This window comes from Miscanthus floridulus, chromosome 19 (genome assembly GCF_019320115.1).
Source record: "Miscanthus floridulus cultivar M001 chromosome 19, ASM1932011v1, whole genome shotgun sequence".
In the NCBI taxonomy this organism is placed as follows: Eukaryota; Viridiplantae; Streptophyta; class Magnoliopsida; order Poales; family Poaceae; genus Miscanthus; species Miscanthus floridulus.
The window spans coordinates 43598032-43613336 of NC_089598.1; the positions used below are offsets into that span (position 1 = coordinate 43598032).

General features: G+C 41.4%; 1 long non-coding RNA gene and 2 pseudogenes across 1 annotated transcript; 2 read left to right on the top strand and 1 right to left on the bottom strand.

Annotated features, from left to right (window-relative positions):
* Window positions 1–585: 585 nt before the first annotated feature.
* On the bottom strand, window positions 586–1770 carry LOC136525943 (ammonium transporter 1 member 1-like; annotated as a pseudogene).
* A 932-nt stretch (window positions 1771–2702) lies between these two features.
* LOC136529332 (uncharacterized) lies at window positions 2703–5039 on the top strand. The gene is made up of 5 exons (XR_010777260.1): window positions 2703–3007; window positions 3217–3315; window positions 3504–3559; window positions 4231–4298; window positions 4596–5039. It is a non-coding gene; the product is annotated as an uncharacterized lncRNA (long non-coding RNA).
* A 7467-nt stretch (window positions 5040–12506) lies between these two features.
* On the top strand, window positions 12507–13702 carry LOC136527081 (transcription factor DIVARICATA-like; annotated as a pseudogene).
* Window positions 13703–15305: the final 1603 nt, after the last annotated feature.

The window sequence follows — 15305 nt, forward strand, 5'->3', positions numbered from 1 at the left end:
TAATAAGTATTTATATTTAAAAATATTTATACAAATAGTAAATGTATTTGTGATTAGGGTCGTTTATTCTTTTACTAGCAAAACATGTTGTGGGTTGCAACGAGAGACAACTACCATGCCAAACGACTATGAGAATGTAGTATGTCTATTTACATTTTATACTTTCTATAAAATTTAAATCTAATTTATTTTATGGTGATCATGACATCCATATATCTATCCTACTAAAACATTATCTTTTTCTATGCTAAGTCTACCCAAAAAAACACCTCCACTGAGATGGCCCTTTGCCACACATCCCATAAAGTGTACCTAGAAAAACAACATCGAACAAATGAACCATTCAGTTCTCTCATTACTTACTCAAATCTGATGGTCAAGATTGCGTGTATGGTACTCCTCAGCCCCTTGCCCTCCTCTCCGCAAGACGAAAATTCATGGGCGGTCCTTCAAGTTGGCAACATGTGTCATTTAGGCCCCCTACTATTTAATGCTATCCGTGGGTCATGAACTTGCTTCTGGTGTCATTTAGGTCCAAACGGTCTTAACCCGCTCTGCATACTAACGTGGCTGCTGACTCTGCATCTAACATGTGGGGGCTGTGGTCCACCTCATCTTCTTCCTGGCGCCGCCACCCATGAACTGCCCATAGGGCTTCCCAATGCTGTAAATCTCCTCCACGTACTTTTGCCTCGCGAAGAGCCCCATGAAGAGGACGCCCCAGGCGCGCACCCACCGTGCAAGAGTTTGTCGCCTCCAGCGGGTCGTCGAACTTGAGGCGCGCGGCGAGCTTATTTGCGCCGGTGAACACCCACGCGGACACGAACCCACAGATGACGGCCGCCTACGGCTCGACCATGCTGCACCCGGCCGTGATGGCCGCGAACCTGCCGAGGAGGTCGTTGCAGACCTTCCACCACGTTCCAGTGGCCCATCTAGAGCCACTTCCCTAACAGCTTGGTGAGCGCGGCGACACCGCCGACGACGGTGGTTGTGACGGCGTTGAACCCGTACGAGCCGAACCACAGCAGGAAGGTGCCGAGCACCACGAGCGACGCTCTGTGGCCATTGAGCGCCACGGAGCGGCCGGCGTGGTCGAAGCACCCGATGCGGGGGCCCTCGATGAGCGTGCCCAAGAGCCCACGATGCCGCCGACCATGTGGACGACGCGGGAGCCCGTGAAGTCGATGACGCCGGACCCAAAGAGCAGCGGGCCAGACTTGCGGCTGGCGGCGGCCCAGCCGTTGGCGGACCAGAACCAGTGGGACGCCACTAGGTAGACGAACCCTGTGAGGAACGCGGAGTAGATGAGGTAGGCGGCGAACTGGGTCCTCTCGGCGATGGAGCCCGACGTGATGCCCGCGGCGGCGATGGGCCCACTGGTACAGGAAGAAGTCATAAGCGAAGCCGGTCTTGGGGAGGTGCTGGCACCCGAAGACATGGGCGGATCTATATACACTCTACAGGGTGCCGACGCACCTACAAGAATATAAAAAAAACAGTGAATATGATCAATTTTTTATCATATTCGCATCCATACGGTAAAATTCTATGCACCCACTGGACAAGCGCACCCCCCTCATATTTACTCTAGCTCCACCACTACCCAAAGAACTACTTGCTGATGAAGCCATTGGAGGGCATGCCAAAGGCGAAGGCGAAGCCGAAGCCGAAGATGTAGTAGAAGAGCGCTCCGGCGGTGGCGGCGAGCACGTTGGTAAGCATGATGTACATAGTGTTCTTGGCACGGACGGAGCCGGCGCAGAGCATGGTGAAGACGAGTTAGGCCGAGAAGTGCGGGAACATGGCGTCCACCGTGTCCGCGAACTGGCCGCAGAGGTAGCTGTGGCGTTCGCCGCCGGCGAGCCAGGCAGTGGCACCAAGGAGAAGAGGTGGACCACACCCCCACACGTCAGATGTAGAGTCAACAGCCACGTCAACCTACGGAGCGGGTTAGAACCCATTCAGACTAGATGACACTCGAAGTAAAGTTCGTGGATCATTTCGATGGCAGAGGTCGCCCTGGGCAAATTTAACCGAAAACCGAAAACCGAACCGAAAGAACTGGAACCGAAACCGAAAAATTCGGTTCCTACTCTCGATTAACCGAATTACATGAATTATACTTCACTTACTTATATTTGTAAGATTATGTTTGGTTTATGTGTATTGTTTTATATTTGAACTGCTATATATTTGTGTTACTGTATTGCTATTGTTTTTTATGCATTATTATTATGAAAAATGAACATAGTGTTGCATAAATTTGCCTTACAACAGGTATATTTATTGTTGTTCTGAGATCTTCTGAAAAAATTCGGTTAGTTCGGTTAGAACCAGAACCGAACCAAAATAATCAAGAATCGAAATGCTCGGTTCCTAAAAAATTTTGAAACCCAATGGTTTCCATTTTTCAAAAACCAAATTTCATCAATAACCGAGAGAACCGAACCAAAACCGAACCGAGAACCGAACGACGACCCTTAGAGATAGGGATCTATATTGCCAACTTGTTGGACAGCCTATGAATTTTTCGCTCCCCGCAACCCCACGCGCGCGGCATCCACGTCCCCAGACGCGACGGACATGGTTCGATCCCTGATCCCTATACGACAAAAAAAACGAAAAAAAAAACTGGCCACGCCGTGTCGCCCGCGCTGTGGCTTCCCCGGCCGCTCCGATTGGCCGCCGGGGGCGTTGCCTGCCGACACCATGGCCGCATCTAACGGCGGCGGCAACGGGCGGGGTCGCGAGGCTGCGACACTGGCGCCAGCAGTGGGGCCAGGTCGCGAGGCCCCGACGCCTGCGCATCGGGTCGGAGCGGGTCGCGCGGCGGTGCATCGGAGCAGGGTGGGGTCGGCGGCTTGAGGCGGCTGACGAGGACGAGAAGGGACGTGCCCGACGAGGCGTTCGCGGACAAGATGCATTTGTGTTTTGTTCCTAATGCCTTTGATCTAAACCACCGAAGAGGGAGATGAACCGTGTCTCCAAGCAAATGAATGAATTGGTGCGTACCTTGTGTCACCATCTGTAGCAGTATTCTGTATTTCTGTGTTGAGCTGTGCATTTTTTATATATATTTGAATTTATATTGAGATGAGGTCTGATCTGCTAAACTGGTGTTGTTGACAAACTCTTTTTTGTCGACTAATGGGAATTGTTTTTAGCTAACTCGTATGATCAGCAAGTGTTGATTCCTTGTAATCTTGTTTGCAGAAAAATGAATGCACCGAGCTGATAAAGGACAGAACAAAGGAAGATCTTCAAATCAAAGCTAAAGAAGCGGAGAATTCAAAATCTGAAAAAAGCTAATGTGTAAGTACAACTGGTTTCAGCAACTCATTATTTCAATCACCATGATGCTCACTGTGAGTTAACATACTTGTCATCTATCTGTATCTGAGGAATTTGAACATGTCTAGCTCATTCTGAAAGAAGCAGCATTTTTGGGGGTGGGTTTTTTGAAATATTACTTGATTCACATATGTTGCTTTCTGTATCAGTTCCAAGACTGTTGACACTGGTTTCCCCTTTCTCATGTGCTAATTTGCTTACCAAGGTAGATAGCCTCTTTTAATTTGCTTTTTCTGCTTCTTTTGTTCAGACGCATTCAAATCAAGGCATGTGAGGTGTATAGTCAGCAGTTATGAGAATTCTTTTATGCATAATACTATAGGCTTCTTTTTTCAATAGTCTGTTCTTGCAAAGAATTTTCCAATATACATTAGTGTTACTCCTACTATTGTTAGTGAGCCAATATGTATCCAGGAGATGAGGTCCGGAAGCTACTTTTTTTTCTGGAGCCCAAGTAGTTCCAGAGTTCAGACATTGAGCCCTGAAAGTGGCATGATCTCAATTGCCTTTTCCAAATTTAATCACTGCCAACACATTAGAAAGCTACATTCTTTCTTAAATAGTAGCCGTCATAGGTTATATTTCATTTTTTTCAGGATTTGCCGGCATGCTTTCTTATGTGTCCTTTTTTATTTAAGAAAAAAAGTAATCTAGGTGAAATGGGATACTTGATGGGATGGGCTAATTAGCGTTGAGCAGAATTATAAGCTTGATGTTAGCTCTCTTTCCGTTGCATGTTTATGAATCTACATCTCAGGCTAGATTTATAGCAAAAGTCCCTAATCAAGGGGATATGTTGATCTTACCTTTTTTTTTGTCTTGGCAAGACTTATGAATCTGCAGCATTACTTACAGTCATTTGCTTTGTCTTCTCAGATACATATTTCATCTGGCTGGGACATCATGCAAGCCTGTGGGCTATTGCCAAGCAATTGCCGCTTCTGGTATGTGTTCCCTATGTCAATGATAATGCAAGCAATTAAATCATGTTGTGTTTTTTAATGGATCTCTTATTGTTTTCAAGCACTGCATGGAAGAAGAAACTATTCACCATTTCTTTGCTTGTGTTGTAGCTAAACAAATGTTGAGTTACCTGTGTTGTTCGGGTGGCATTACATAGATATTTTTTAGGCCATAGCAAAGTTTCATATTTATGAGAAAAAACATATTGTTTTCAATGCTTTAAGTTTTACTGCTCTATGGAGTTTGCGGTAACTTTAAAACCATTGGCATGTGGCAAGGTTTTCTTCAGCTTCACCGGCCCATGCTGTCCAAAATCTAGAATTGGGAGCAACTATGCCATATCAGATATCTGCAGCGGTAGAGAAGATGGTGCTTGACGTTTGAAGCTCTAATACCAAGGGTAGAGAGGATCTCGCTAACTGGTGCATATTGAGTCCACTAGATATCCAAATAAAGCACCAGCTAATTGGAAGCTCTAAGGGCACCTTCTGAAGATAGTGGAGCTTGAAGATCTGAAGCCATCTTGCTGCCTAGGCATGTGCTCCAGCAGGAGATGTATTTCTCTGTGCTCCAGCAGGAGATGTATTTCTCTGTGCTCCAGCAGGAGATGTATTTCTCTGTGCATATCTTTCTGGCTGTTGGTTTGCTGTTGAAGGTGCACTACTGAAGTAGTTTTGTTTTGGCTGTCAGCTTTCTATTGTTGGGCGCAATACTGGAGTGGTTTTGTTTTGGCTGCCGGCTTGTTGTTGCAGGCAGGTGTACTAAAGTAGTTAATTGGGTTTGGTAAGTAAAATTGTCGCCCGGACTTGCAATATCTTCATTGGGCCTTCTGTTTATAACTACACTGCAAGATTGCAGAGCTGCCTCTGTGACTGGGTGAAAGCAAGGCTTGCTTATGTGTTGTTTGCTGGAAAGTTTTAAATTGCTTTTTGCATGAATTATAAATATTTTCTCTTTCTCAATCTATGCTTGATTACTAAAAGATATTCGTTGGTTGGTTGTTGCATTGATAGATGCCACGCTACGGGCAATATACTAGTCAAAATAAAATCTTGATAGATTTTTTTCTCACGCTGCAAAGCATAAAAATATTTAGACATTAACATATCATAACTTTAATTTTCATAGTATGCATGTGGTGCTACACTTAAATATCAAGCTCTATGACTTTCTTTCAGAACCCATAAAAATATGTAAATTCTCATATCTGAATAAAATTGGCAAGAAGTTAAATGCGGAATGTCAAGGATTAGTCTGTTTGCCCACGATTATAACGGGAGATCTCTCTCGATTTTTGACATGGCAGCTCTTATCGAACATTGTAAAAATACATTTATTTAAACTAAATTAAACAAATTGTTCAAGATCTCCCCATTCACGGTTTGATTAGTTTGATCATCAACTATTCTAGATTTCAATAAGAATATAGGTTTTGTGTCCAATCAAAACTACATCAACCACTTGATGGTGAAAATCTTTATTTCTTGGAGATAGGGATAAAATAAATAAAATGTTCCCTAGCCAAATTTTGTCCTATGCAAAATAATAGCATTCGCTGAACTTTCTAAGATTTGATGATCTGTATATATGGTTGCCATCAGGATCATCTCCCTTTTAAATGAGTATCTAACCCAATAGTCTTCCATTGACTACTAAGTTAGATAATTCACTGGTCATCACGGTGCACCCCCATAAGATGTACTATGTCCGACCGTCGTCTAGGATCACGCAGGGGAATACATCAAACATCACAGTTAGGTCACATTACATTACCAAGTACTTAAGTTTACAAACCATTTTTCCACTTAGTTCATAACACATGAAGTTCAGTCAAGCAACTACAGCATCAGAATTACTAGCGGAAGTCTTTCATCAACATGGTTTTGGAAATAAACAAATGTATGGATGTGCCACGTCCACACATCTACGAGACTTGGTCTCTCTACCAATCATGGTCAGACATAGTACATCTTATGCAGGGTGTACCAGGATGACCAATTAAATAGTATGCCTCATGAAAGTTTTAGGCCTTGTCTTGGAGTTCCTGAATATGTATTTATTCACTATCATTGCTTTTGTATATTTAAAGAAACAAAAAAAAATTAAGAAACCCTACCGCTGTTAGCTAAAAATAGTGGTTGATGTTTTGCTTTGCACAATGGGTTGGAGTGTAGCGGTGCTTTACTTCTTGTTCATATATGCTTGTGTGGATGTTTGAACTGAGATCATATTGCTAAACAGGTGGCAATGCTCTGAAGTGTGCCTAGTGCTAAGCCTCATGGAGTATGCTTGTTTTTTTGGAAGATGCTTAAAGTGATTTGCTCAAAGCCATAGATGCTTTATAGTTTTCTTTGGTGTGTATTTGTTTTCATAGCCTTAAAGGCTTTCTTCTTGTATATTAAGTGGCTTTGGAGTTTGATAAATATAGTGCTTAATGGGTTTTAGAGGTAGTAGTTGTGTTAAGGTATTCTAGCACAATGCTCTTAGAGTGACACATTTCATAACGGCAATGCATCTTGTCATCTTGTGGGTGCATAAGAATGAAGCGTGTTGGGCTAAGTTAGGATGGTTGGTGGCGGTTTTTTGTGCTCATTTGCTGAGCTATCATATCCTAAACATGTTTGTTTGGAGATTGGTTCAAGACGTAGCCTGGTGCTCATTTGCTGAGCTGCTCCAAGTCCATGGTTGTGACAAAGGTTAATTAAACTAGGGAGTGTAATGTAGGTTGTTTCTATAGATTGGGTTGCTCTTCTTTATAATTGGCATGTTTACAGTTTTTTTTCTTGCCTCCTTGCAATGGGGATTTCCTTATTGATACCTTGAATTTCTGTTCAAGGTTCGATTGTTCACGGAATAGCTGGATTTGCATCTTGAGCCATTGAGCATAGATAGACGTTCTTCATGTTTGTCTTATGGTAAAATAGTGTAATTGTGCAGTCTTGGCATATCTGAGTTAGCAGAAAGCATGTTGCATTCTTTGGTTAACATTTCTTCGTGTTGTATTCTGTGCTGCTCTCCTAGGCTAATAAATACCTAGATTTATGCCTCTACATTTATCTTTTCGTTAATGTTTTTAAAGCGGCTGAATTCGAGGACGAATTCTTTTAAGGGTGGAAGAATGTAACATCCTAATTTATGTGTTTTTTGAGTTTTCTGGAAACCATTATTACGAAAGGCAGACATTTTAACACTTTTGTCTTTCTAAATGGTTTAATGACAAAGAGGTGTTCCTTATAGTTCGAAAATAGAGCGTCACTTGAGTGATTGATTTAATGACGAAGTCGTGTTCATTACGGTTCTAGAGCATCATATCATGTAGTGTTCAATGACAATATTTGTGATGATATCATAGTTTGTCATAAATAGCCAGCGTCCAAGGTCCATCACTGCCATGACCCAAAGTCGTTCTAACTAAAACCTTTCTCGTGATCCTCTTTTGATTACATTGCATAGTCCCTCAAGCACCCTAGAATTACCTTATCATTCTCTTTGAAGGATTCCTAGTGCTATCTACTAGGACAAGGACTCCAAATTCGTCAATCAACTTTATCAATTCTCTCAAGCCAACCGAAGACAACCTAGAGTCAACTATGGTCAAACTATGGTCAACTTTGAAAAGATACCTTGAGAAGGATACTAATCAACATCTCTAACCTCTCTACAAGTGATTACCAACCGTTAGGACATGATTATTGGCCCCGATGCCAAACCCCTCTCCCTAAATCAATTTTTCAAAATCAGTGTGTTGGTGGAACGTTCTGCGGCATCGGCATACCATCCGTCAATTCATTTATTCAGCAGAATCAGAATTTGGATGAGTTGTCCATCTCTCTCTCATGGGACCCACATGTCAGCACAAGTTAGGAATGAAGATCAACCTTCACTCTCTCTCTCTCTCTCACTCATTTCCATTCCCCTCCCTCTCTCTCTACAAAGGATGAACAAAGGAAGAATTAGAGAAAGTGAAGGAGAAGAAGAGAAGGAAGAGAAAGAAAAGAAAATAAAGGAAAGATCAACACCCATTTCATGCACCAAGAGCATCTCCATTTTCATCTCTATCCATGGTTAGCTCAAGAGCTCTCTCATTCCATTTCTTGAAATCATCTCTCTCAAACCCTAACTCTTGATTTCACTATGCATGGATGCAATGTGAAGCTTGGTAGTTGCTCCATCATCTCAAGAGTAAGCTCAAGATCATCCCTTCAATCATCTCATGGATCTCTTGGATTTCTCTCTAATGCATTTTGATCGATTTTTGCAAGAAAACTCATGAATGGCCAAATCCATCTCTTTTGCTTGGAAACAAGGTTGAGGAAGACTCCATCTCTGATCTTGGTGGCCTAGGGGTCACCCAATCTCAAAGATAAGTTGCAATGCCCAAATTTATGATGTAGTCTCTCATTTTCTCATGAATGAATTGATTTCCAAATCACTAGATGCACTTACTAACTAGAGCTCAAAACCTAGCAATCACTAGCCCAACATGTCACCTAAACCATCCTAGAGAGCCCTTGCACATGCATGGTAAACATCATCCACAATCTAGGCTTGCATCAGAAATGAGCACTATGAACACCGAAGAACATAGGTTATGTCGACTCATTGACGGAGCATCCATCACATCCACGTATCATCCATCAGCACAAACACTTAACCAAAATCATAGCCAACACTTAGTCTTCACTGTTAATGTTTTTCACGGATCATCTGTGAGAGATCCACGGATCGTCCATTAAGGACAAATATTAAATTTCTAGAGAATCCGGGAGCACCCCTTTCACCATGGAGCATCCAACAATTTCACGGATCATCCATGAACACAATCACCAAAATGGCTAAGTCCTTGCACCCATGGATCGTTCTGGGTAACGTTCTGTCATCACCATGGATCGTTCGACAATTCACCGGTACATTCCATCAACTCACTCAGAGCCCAAACCTAACTTTCCAACCTAAGGAGTTCACTCACAGATCATCCGTTAAATCCACGAGCCGTCCTTAGAATTAAATAAAATATCTCATGATTAACCCTTAACCCTAGGACTCAACCACCCTATTCTATAATCAAATAAACATCAATGAACCTCTAATCTATCAATGGTTGATCGTCTCTCATACACCACAAGTGTACCACTTTATCTCCCACTTTTCCCATTTTTCGATCTCCAACTCTTGCAATGCGCTAATTCTGCAGGTCTATATAATATGTGAGGAACCTGTGTGAGTAGTCATGGTCACCCTTGGTCATCGGGACTTCATGACAGATAGGCACCATTACTACTACCCCTATTTTGGATGCTTACATATTCATTCATTATGAGTTTGCATTTCATTTAAATGATGAACTATTTAACCATGTTTCACTAAGTTAGACCACTCACTTGAGTTAATCATAGCCTTGACATAAACAACAGGCTAGGATTGCTTAATTGCTTAGTTGGCTAGCTCCATTAGAAGTCAAGCATGAGCGGGCACTCACTCTCACGTGTGTAGGAGCTACACCGGGATAAGTAACTACATAAAACTTGCAAGGGTGTCAACTTGACTCAATTCGCTTAATGTGACTAAGGACTCACCTTTAACTTGAATTAGTAAGTGATGATCAATTTCGTAATCTCTACTCAAGTGAGGGGTAAGGTCACTATGAGTGTTGGACCTCAAGTGATGTCTCATGGAGTAGCTAATAAGCACCGTTCATGGGATAGCGAGTTTGAGTAACCACCTGTACTGACCACATATCGCTTATGGGGGCGGTAAGCCAAGTAATTGGTGGTGAGTCGCTTATCACGTGGATTCAGCGTGAGGGGTGACGTGTGGTTTAGACGAGATGTCGTTACATCGGTACCCCATCAAACTGTTTGTCAATCTGAGAGCCACATTGAGGAAAGGTCGGACCCATGAGGCAACCCTTATCCATGCATGGTATGGTGGTTCATCCTTGGTGTCCATGTGGGTACAGTTGTACACCTCTATAGAGATCTTTTCGTAAGCCTGAAGTCTTCGGACGGACTTATTGGTTGTTCTCTCTTCTAGACTCAGTAGTGCTAATGATGGAACTTGATGATGAGATGATTATAATATTGATCACTTAACTATGTTTCACCATTACTACTTGTTAATACAACTATACTAGTTACAAATTGAATTATGAATCATGAGCATATCATTCTCTAATAAACGCCATGCTTTTTATGCAAAAGTTACACATGCCTATTAATCCCTACATCCACCAAATACGTATGTTGGAATAAGCCTTCTGAGTACACGCAATGTACTCATGGTGCTGCTGATAAGTTGTTTTGCAAGTACTTTCGACTTGATGACCAAGCTCAATGAAGTCAAAGTGTAGCAGACTTCGAGACAGCGTCCCCCCAAATGAGTTGTAGTTATTCTGACAGTAGTAGAGAAGAGATTGAGAGTAAAACTTAGTTAGAACATGGGTTAATTAATGAACCATCTAGATGTCATATTTAAGATTGCACCTCACTTGTATTTTCTTTTATGATTAATGATGTAATTTGATAAATTATTCAATGTATGATGATTGTGATATGTGAGTGGCTTGATGATTGGTTCGTGTTGTGTAACTCAACCATAAAAGATCTTGAAGAGGAGGTGTGGATGGCACTCTCTTGGGATCCTTGGTGTCGTTTTAGGCTAAAGCGGGTCGGTGAAGGAGATGACACCTGGTTTAGTTAAATTGACGCATTGGAACCCCATAATCACCAATGATCCATGGTGAAACAAAAATGTATCATAATTATGCACTAGCCTATGGCATGATTTTGATTTGTCACTAAATTCGTCATAGATATGCGCATTTCTACTGTGATAAGTGTGCTTCCTTCTGATGAACCAAGGCTAGTATACCTTGAGTCTAAAGTAGTTTGGTTTTTTTGTTAAGCTGAGGAAACTTTTATGAATAAGTAGTTTTATGTGTCATATAGACACTAATTAAGAACATTCACATTTCAATCTATATATGCTATATTTAAGAATATCATTGCATGGACATATTCCTTTCAAAGATGAACATAACTATTCCACTTATTGTATTTCTACTATTGGTTTGTGAGCTCGTTGAACCCAAGGTGAAATGAAATTGCAAATATATGAGGATAAAATGGTTTTTGAATATTTAAGATACTAAGTTACTGAGGTTAACTCTAATTCTTGCTCTTTTGTGTCAACTAATTATTATGAGCACTTATAGCCTTTGATAGAAAGACTACTAGTGGTTTGCGACTGATCAACAAAGAGTCATGTGTGACGCAATCAAAAACATTTGTTACCAAATTGGTTAGTGAAATCCACCCTGCATGCATACATAAATCATGAAGGTATGAAGAAAACATGCAATTCATATCTTCTTGGATCATTCGAAATAACTTCTCAAGAAAACAGGTAAGACCAAACTAACCACACACTGACCTAGTTGTATACTCCCAATTAACAAAATTACTTACACTAACATTCATTTGGTAGATCTGTACCAAATAAAACTATTATGTACCATATCACAAGAAAAGATATGCAAATATTACAAGATTCAAAATGTTCATGATCATTTATGTTGTAGTAGCTCATCAAGATATTTGAATAGATAAATATTTATCACATGTGTGAGATGAAGCATTGCAATCATTAAACTTCCCCATTGACGATGTAGTCAACTAATAGTAGCTAAACCAGATGCTGGTATCATTCTATCTTGTGTGCCTAGGAATGACTTTTGTGGCGGTATGGCCATGCATGACCACACATGTCACCTGTCAATGGCAACATACATGGGCGCACATGGGTCTGCCTTGAAACCTCACCTCCACAACCAAACTAGACTGCACTAGTGTTTCTCTACCTTTTCTACTCTCAAGTTTGTGCTCTGCATAGGAAAACTGTTGGCGTTGGCAAGTTGACAATGTGTATATGGAGCTTATAGCAAACTTCTATCACTAAATATTAATGCATTTAAGAAAAATAGTCGCACAAGTAGAGATATACTATTTTGACTTTGTTATCGAAATCTCAATTTTTCCTTCATATCGAAGTCAATTGTCCAATTAATCAAAATTAGGACAAAAAGATTCACATGAGGCCTATAAATACCAGCCTTGGTGTTTGCCAATCTCGACAACCCAGCAACCCTCGTTCTTAGCCAAACTACCAATTGTTGCGTAGTACTCAACCACATGGATCCCAAGTTCAAGGGAGAGTGGAGTGCCTCTGAGATCAAGATGGTGAAATCTCTCATTGCAAGGGACAACGCCAACAACAATGGTGCTAGTGATATGAACAAGAAGCACAATCAAATTGTGGATGAGCTCTAGGTGATGTTCCATAGCAAGGAGAAGCATCAGGTAACCAACTTGTACATTGATGTCTTTTTTTTGCGAATCAACTTGTACGTTGATGTCATGGTAGAGATGATGCAAACATTACAGAGTGGCAACCAACATGTGGAAGCAAGTAGCAACCTCATTAATCAACCCTTTGGGGTGTTTGTGGGGGATCCATCCATGGGCAACAAGGAAGCATTTAATTGTTATCAACAAGTGGAGATGTTCGGCGTGAAGAATGTGAAGGATACTCCATGGAGGAAGCCCACTCCTCGGAAGGAGAGCCAACACACTAGGAGGTTTTGGACCACAGACGAGCATAGGTTAGTTATTTGCTAGATATCCTTAAACCATCTCATATAGATTTTTAATGCTATTCACATGAAGTTTTAGTGCCCTTATTAAGCATAGGTTGTGAGGTATTACTATGATGAGGTGTTTATATATTATTTTTCTTTTACTAATCTTGAATATGTATGGACATGGAATCTAAATTTCTATCTAATTAGTTTACTTCAAACTCTACCTCATTGTAGGCAATTCCTCCGTGGTCTACATGTGTACGGTCGTGGAAATTGGAAGAACATCTCCAGGCACTTTGTTACCACCAAGACCCCAGTGCAAGTTTCCAGCCATGCTCAAAAGTACTTCCTTAGGAAAGAAAATGGCACCAAGAAGCAACGTCATAGCATCAATGACGTTGGACTTTATGATTTTGAGCCCTTGTCGCAGACAAATGCTTCTACCTGGGAGGGGCCCACCTTTGGTGGAGGTGTCTACAAAACAAATCACTATAGCTTTGGTGGACATCCTACTTCCATGAACAATGCCCAGGCTTGGTCACCATTCCTATACCACACTGACCATGGAAGTAGCAGCAATAGCCAGATGGCCACCTTGGTTATTGGCCAGCAACAAGAGCAGATGGGAGCTAGTAATTCTTTAGTGGCTCCGACAATGGAGGCGGATGGGGGCCACTTGGACTGGACTAGTGATAAGATGGGAGATCTTCTTGATACTCGTGGATGATGAATGTGGGCATAAATTAGGTTTTATACACCATCTAGTATGCCAAGTTGCATGGTGGCCTATTAGTTCATCCTATATATGTGGGTTCAGCATCATAGTATTCTCTTATGCTAGAGTGTGAGCAACTTTGTTGTCATGAAATATTGTGTGGTACTTTCAAATGTATGTGTCTTGTTTCATTATTGCATTTTACTTAGTTTGGTGTATCGGCTGTGTTAGAATCAACATTGCATTGAGCTTATTTATTTATTCTCATTTATGCCCTGAATTTTATTACTTACCCAATTTTATATTATTTCATTATTTAATGGTTGGTTGGGGACTTTTACTCCTATACATATTGATCACTTATTCATTACACAAATTAGAGAAGTAGAAGATGGAAAATTTCATAGGCAGATATCTATCAGTAAGGAAACGTAAGACTCTCATGTACAAACTGATCCTAAACTATGCACACATGTATGCAACTTGTTCCTCTAGAGGGTGGCATGCCACACATTACATTGTTGTACTATTTCACTTTGAAGTATCCAATGGTTTTGGGATTTTCACATGGAATCAATTGAGATTAGGACATTAAATTTCAAGTATCTAAACATTACTAGCTAATCCAAACAAGGGATAAATTCATAACAAGATGAAACATGGAGGATACAAATAAATAATCAACACCGCAAAAGATATATTAATAGTAGAAATGGCGAGGAGGAACAAATCGAGTTTTAGGAATCCGCCGGGTTTGGTGGCAGGGTAGACTATCACTTGAATCGGTGTCCAAGGCTATTTCAGGTTTTGAGTTTAAGTTTCGGGTTTGGGTCCGCAGAGGTTCCACCCAACCCGAATTCGCCCCGTTGCCATACCTAGTCTAGTTGTGGTTAATGTGGAAGTTAGCAGAGGATCTGGCTATGTGTGTGTGTGTGTGGGGGGGGGGGGGAGTGAATGGCTGTCCAAACATTTTGGAAAAGATCATAAAAAAGCCATATTGACCCCAAAAGTTTTCAAATTTGAAGTAGAGATGAGCCTTGGCGGGTCCCTCTTGTTGAAGAGCACAGATGAGCAATGGTCAGATAATACCTCGGAAAACACTTGTACGACATGTATGCGAGGGGAAAGCTATATCCCTCTCTGTCTGTTGAGGTGGGCAGTGTCGGTTTTTCTTTTTTATTGCTCCAGGTGAAACTTATAATTTGGAGATGTAATTCTTTTAGTCGGTTGTAATTGAACACCGGTGATTGACCTTGTTGTTGTTCTTATTTTGGAGCAATAGACGAGGCTAAAATCTCCTAGGATGAGCCATTTTACTCCATGTAGAGGTCACAGCTACTTAAATTCTCCTATAAAATCCGCTTCTTGGCCATCGTCGGGAGGGCCACAGATAGTGCTAAGCAAGAAAGAGGTACTGCATTCTAGCATATTTTTAAAATTTTTACCCTTTTTAAATTTTTATTTTGAAAACAGCCGTGCTTGTTTTTAATTTTTATTTTTGACCTTTTTGTCGCGCCAACACACCTGGCGTGACAAAATCACGCTGTCGTGTTATATGCATGGGCACGGCAAGATATTTCGATGGCGACTTCTACGTAGTAACCCTTGTCACAACACTCCTGTTGACGCGACAGT